Source organism: Simochromis diagramma, unplaced genomic scaffold (assembly GCF_900408965.1).
Source record: "Simochromis diagramma unplaced genomic scaffold, fSimDia1.1 OVJJ01000197.1, whole genome shotgun sequence".
NCBI classification, from domain to species: domain Eukaryota; kingdom Metazoa; phylum Chordata; class Actinopteri; order Cichliformes; family Cichlidae; genus Simochromis; species Simochromis diagramma.
Window position 1 is genome coordinate 37,944 of NW_024386935.1, and position 6,000 is coordinate 43,943.

The window sequence follows — 6,000 nt, forward strand, 5'->3', positions numbered from 1 at the left end:
TTTAAGCGCCAGAAGTTCCAGTTTAAATGCGCTGTAATTCTCTGTCATTCTTCTCGGAGCCTCTCAGCCCCCGACTCGCGTAGGCTACCACACGCTCTACGCCCTCCTGTTTTTGACTGAGCACAGCCCCGAGTCCGTGCAGACTCCCATCTGTGGTCAATATAAAGGGTAGGCCAAAGTTGGGATAGGCCAGGATTGGAGGGGACACCAGGCACCGTTTCAGCTCGTCCAGTGCCTCCTGGCACTCACTGGTCCAAACAAACATCTGGGTGCCCCTTGACGTGTTTTTTCAACCCTTTCCCAACCAGGGCATGCAGAGGCTTGGCCAACTGTGCGAACCTTGGCACAAACCGCCTGTAGTAGCTCATGAATCCAAGCACCTGCCTCACCTCTCGCACGCTCCTTGGAGCCGGCCATGCCTCCAGGGCCTTGACCTTTTCTTGATCTACCTGGACGCCTTTAGCAGAAATCACGTGGCCAAGGAATTTAACCTCCGGCCGCAGAAGGAAGCATTTGGTCGGCTTCAACTTCAACCCGTGCTGCTTTCAAACGTTCGAACACTGTCTCAAGCCTCTCGCAGTGACTGTCAAAGTCCCGGGAGAAGACTATAATGTCATCCAGGTAGACAAGGAGTATATCAAAACTGAGGTCCCCCAGTACCATACCCATCAGCCGCTGAAAAGTGGCTGGGGCGTTGCACAAGCCAAATGGCATCCGAGTCCATTCAAACAAGCCAAATGGTGTTGTAACCGCCGTTTTTTCCCCTGTCCCTTTCGCTCATGGCCACTTGGAAGTAGCCTGCGGTCAGGTCCAGGGTCGAGAATAACAGCGCATTGCCCAGCGCATCCAACGACTCTTCGATGCGGGGAAGTGGGTAGGCGTCTTTGCACGTCACTTCGTTCAGCCGCCTGTAATCGCAGCAGAATCGAACACTTCCATCTTTCTTAATAACCACCACCGCAGGTGAGGCCCATGGACTGGAGCTCTCTTTAAGGATCCCCTGGCTAACGAGCTCCTGAACATGCCTCTTAAACTCTTGAAAGACATGGGGTGGGACCCTTCGGTGCCTCTGTTTGATTGGGGGTGCCTCGGTGGGGATACTGTGTGTCAACCGAGGTGGTGTAGCCGTAATCGACTTCGCTTGCCGAGAATACGTCTTGGTGTTGGGCTAACAGCCGACAAAGCTTTTGACGCTGTAGCTCCGTGAGGTCCCGGTGTTAGCCTGTACAGGGACCGGCAACTGCCCAACCTCGCCCCCTGTCGCTATACTCTCACCCTGACCCAGCGGCTTAACCACGAGTGCCCCCTCTCTCTCCTCTACCCGTACAACCTCTTTGGGGAGCACAGCTCGTGGTTTGCTTACAACGGCAAGCCTGGCTCTTGGCATCAGCTTGACAGCCCTCTCGCTTGTGTTCATCACTCTGAGAGGGATTCTTCCACCACTGGTTGTCGCAATAGTGTTGGCAACTAACAGTCCCCGCGGCAGCTCTATCTCTTTTGCCGCCTCTGCCAGCACTTGGCACTCAACCCTAGGTGAGACCCCGCAACGGCCCTCTACCACTTTCTCGCTCCTCGGGGGGATGATAACGGGTTCCCTGCCGGCCACCTTGACGAACCCGATTTTGCCCCCCGGACCCGTGCGCGGGAACTCCTTCCTCGCTCGGGCTATCAACCGACGGATGGTGGCCTCTGTCTCGCCTGGAGCGTGGGGATCCATGTGGACGCGACCCCCATCTGTGATAAAGAGCGCTTCGAGGTCTTCTATAACATTCATCCCCACGATCCCTGGGAGCCCATTAGCTTTGTCTACCTGAGGGTGAGTGTCGGTGAGTACAAAAATGCACTTCTTACCAACCACTCTCCCGGCGCATTCAACCTCGGCCTCCAAGCAGCCCAAGACAGGAATATCGAGCCCGTTTGCGGCTGTGAGCTCAATCCAGTCTGCTGACTTCAACTCCTGTGGCCCAAAACACCTACGGAAATGGGACTCCGTAATAGCCGTCACATTTGACCCCGTGTCCCAGAGGCAGGTGGTGTCCACCCCCCCTATCTTAAGGTGGACTGTGCGACACCTCCCAAGAGCACTCCTTTGGAGGCTCTCCTCCACCTCTGTCAGAAGACACTCGGCTGCTTGGCGCCCTATGGCCGGTGTGGTGGGGTGTTTCTTGGCCCCACCCTTGGCGTTTGGATTGCCAGAAAATGCCACCTGCGCCGGGTCTATGGGAATAGGGGCCAGAGCCCCTGCGTCTAGCTTTTTGGTACAATGCCGGCTAGTGTGGCCAGGCTCCCCACAGCTGTAGCAAATATATCGCCCTTTGCCGTCCCTCAGGGGTGTTCGCCTGCGCTGTGCACTCTGCTGGCTGCTCCCTCTTTCCCTGCTCTGTAGTGCTAAGTACAGCTCTTCTTGACGAGCAGCTAGTTTCCTAACCTCCTCGTGGAGCATCTCCAGGGTGAGGGGGGATGGTTTATCTTCGGCCGGTACTGCAGCGTTCACCGCACCTCTAGTTCTGAGCCTACTTTGGGAGGCGAGAGAGGACTGGGCTTCTTCTTCCTCGGACCAGTCAACTGCGGCTTGCAGCAGCCCGATGAAGGTTAGGCCTTTCTCCTCCTTGACCCTCCTTTTCATCTCTCGCCTCAAAAGGTCATCCCACAAGCCCAGCACTAGCTGTTCCTTCAACACTGTCTCTGAGTCGGGAACGCGGTTGGGTTCTCGCCTCTTAATCAAAGCCAGCTTCTCCTGTAGGTCATAGGCATAAGTTCTGACCGTCTCGCTGGACATCTGCCTTCTCTCATAGAACTCCTTCAACCTGGTACCTATGGGGACCTTGTCTCCATAGGTTTGAAGGAGAACCTCAAATATGCCCTCGACGGACTCTCCTGCCCCATCCAACATGAACTTAACAGTTGCCTTGGCCTCATCTTTTATGTGTTGTTTGACCAGCTCTACACGGTCCGCCTCTGGCACCTTCATGACTTGGAACGCAGACCGCATTGCCGCGATCCACTCTTCCACACAATCATCTCCACTCTTTCCAGGGCAACCACTAAAATCTGCCAGTTTGCGGTCTCGGTGGACATAGATTGCCGCCGGGGCTTTTAAAGCTTGGGCCTGTTGATCAATCACTGCCCTTGCGAGAGAAAGAGCTTCTCTCTGTTCTTCTCGTGCCTGCTGTAAGGCACCTGCCTGCTCCGCAAGCCTCCCCTGTAGTTCATCAAAGCTCCTTTTCAAATCTTCTAGTTCAGACATGTTTGCCTTAACTCTATTCCTCCTCTATAACGACCCCGAGCCAATGGGTGAATCCTGTTCGTGACGCCAATTGTGAGGGGCTACTAGCCCGGCTATGTAGGGGTAGAGGGGCGCACAGGCTGCCTTGAACGACTAGCGGGTGGTGGGATCTAAGTCCGTAACCCCCTCTAGCACGACTGACCCGGACACTTACTTCAGCAAGAATGGGGTTAGTTACCTGGCAACAGTAGGCACAAAAGGAGGACTCCAGGCCCGGACCTGCAATGATAGTAGCGCCTGCACATGGAATACCAGCACGGTCCCACTTAACTCCGTCGTCCTGTGCCTAACCAAATAACTCGGGCGCCCCTACTCCAAGGCAACCTGGGTCGGACAAAAGCATTCAACAACGACTTTTTAAACCATGTGGCTCCTTTTATTTATCTGGAGAGCCCTCAAAAAAAACCCAAACTTGGTTAACAATGTCCACCGGGCCCTGGAGAGCAAAGGGGAAAACAGCAAGGAGCCTCCCCAGGACCAAAGAAATGAAAGAAATAAAATGGGGTAAAATAAATCAAAACAGACTAGTGGGACCCAGTGTTAGGAGTCCTCGACTCCGCACAACCCACCTTAGTCACAGAGAAAGCACTCACAATACAGAAGAACAGTAAAAGTTAACACAGCAATTATCCTGTCTAAAATGGCTGACACAGTCTCAACACATCATTTACAATGTCCGACACACCAAAAGAACATTTCAGTCTTTACAGTTTAATCCAGTAAATTGTCTCTGGGGTGGGACGGACAGATCGTTCTAGGGGTAGGTGTCGTTAACCGGAGTTACAGTCTGTTAGGCTGTCCAGAACTTCCACAGCCGGAATAGAATGTCCATTCTCCGGTCCACACAAAACAAAGAAAAAAACACAGAAACAGTACCTTTGCCCCTCCTGAAATGGGGTGTGATGAACTCACGGGTAGGCGAAGCTTTTACATACAGCCCGCTAAAGCAGGGTGAACATCCGGAGCGTCGTCTGGGTGGCAGGGTACTCCAAACACCGCCGACGTTGAGGCCCAAAATGGCGGTCCCGCGGGCTATCGGAGCTACGGCAGTCCCCAGGCCGGGCGAAGCGAAGCCGCCCAATTCCTCTCTCGGAAACTCGCTGGTCCTTCGCCAGACAGCCAGCCGTGCTGTCTCGCTTTCTAAACGCTCTTCACCGTCAAACTCTACCGGCAACGCCGGGAAACTGAGGCAGATTGGAGGGGAGCGGCCGCTAGCCCTTAGCTCTCGATTAGCCCCTCTGCTAGCGCTATCTCCGCCGACACTTCGCCCCGGCGCTGCACCCGTAAGGCCGCTGTAGCCGGAGTCAGAGTTCATACATGGACGGGAACCCAGCCTAGACTCGCTGCGGTACCGCACACTGTCTCGCTAACCTCTCGTTTACACTTTGTTCGGGTCTTTCCTAGCGTCTTCTCTCGTCCAGACACGTGTGTTTTGTTTTGCTCCGCTCGTCTTCTCTCTCACCGCGCATGCCCGTCCTCTTCACGCTACGTCACTTCCTCTTGGCTGCTTCAGGCTATAAACAATCCCGTGACCGTGTTTTTGAGGGTCGTAAATATGTGCCCTCACATTAACAAAAAAATTTCTGCTCTGAACTGGAAGAAAAAACCCTGAGTAGAAGCTCACATCAAGAAAATAGCTCCTCGGTTCACAGTAGCATCGCTCTGCTAACATGCTAACAGCACATTTGAGCTACTCACCCCCTCCCTTCCTGTGCTGAATCATAAGCATAAGCGAATCACTCAGGACTCGCTCACCCCCTCCCTCCTGTGCTGAATCACAGAGCAAACGAATCACTCACTCACCCCCTCCCTCCTGGCTCACAGCTTCTTCTTCTTCTTGGATGGCAACCAATGTTAAGGCGCATTACCGCCCCCCTGGCTCACATTTCAGTGGACATTTAGATGAATGTATTTAACACATTTAAGCATTTAAATACTAATAAAATAAAACAAAATAAATGTTTATTAAGCAATTTTGATAGGCTTAATTGCTTAATTTTTTTTAAATGTTTTTGTTCTTTTTTTCTATATAAAATAGTTGTTTTCTTTTAAAAATCATTCATCTTAGCAGTAGGATTTACATGAAAAGAGAAACAAATTAAGTTTGAGTGAACTGGTCAACTGACTCAATGAATCAAATGACTCAAAAAAACAGATTCACTTTGGTGAGTGACTCATTAAAACTCGATTCAGTAAAAAGAATCAAATTTACCATCACTACTGGAGACAAGACATTTAGAGGGAGGCAGGGCTCCACGAAGAGTTCAGTGGGGAGCAGTCCTGAATGCTGAGATAAAAATAATTGCCTTGCCATATCCCCACGCTGTATGACTGTCATGTTACAGACAGGGCAGTGAAAGTGCACCGGCATATCATTTTATAAGAGAGGGGGGAAAAAGAAAAAACAACAACTTGTAATTTAAATGTATAGAATGCAATCAGTTTATCTAACAATCAGATTGTACATATTAACAAAAACATCCAAGCCATCCTCAATAATGAAAGCAAAATGCTGTGGATCACAAGAGCTGTCAAGAAATGTGGTGAACAAGAAAAAAAATATTTAATGAAAATATGCTTTTTTCTCTCGCTGATGAATGCACTGGACTGTACAGTGTGAAAAGAAACTTTTAAGTCAACAAAGAGACTGCAGAAGTGCTGAAAAGAAGTGAGATCATAACTCCATAAATTTAAATAGAGTATAGTTATACCAA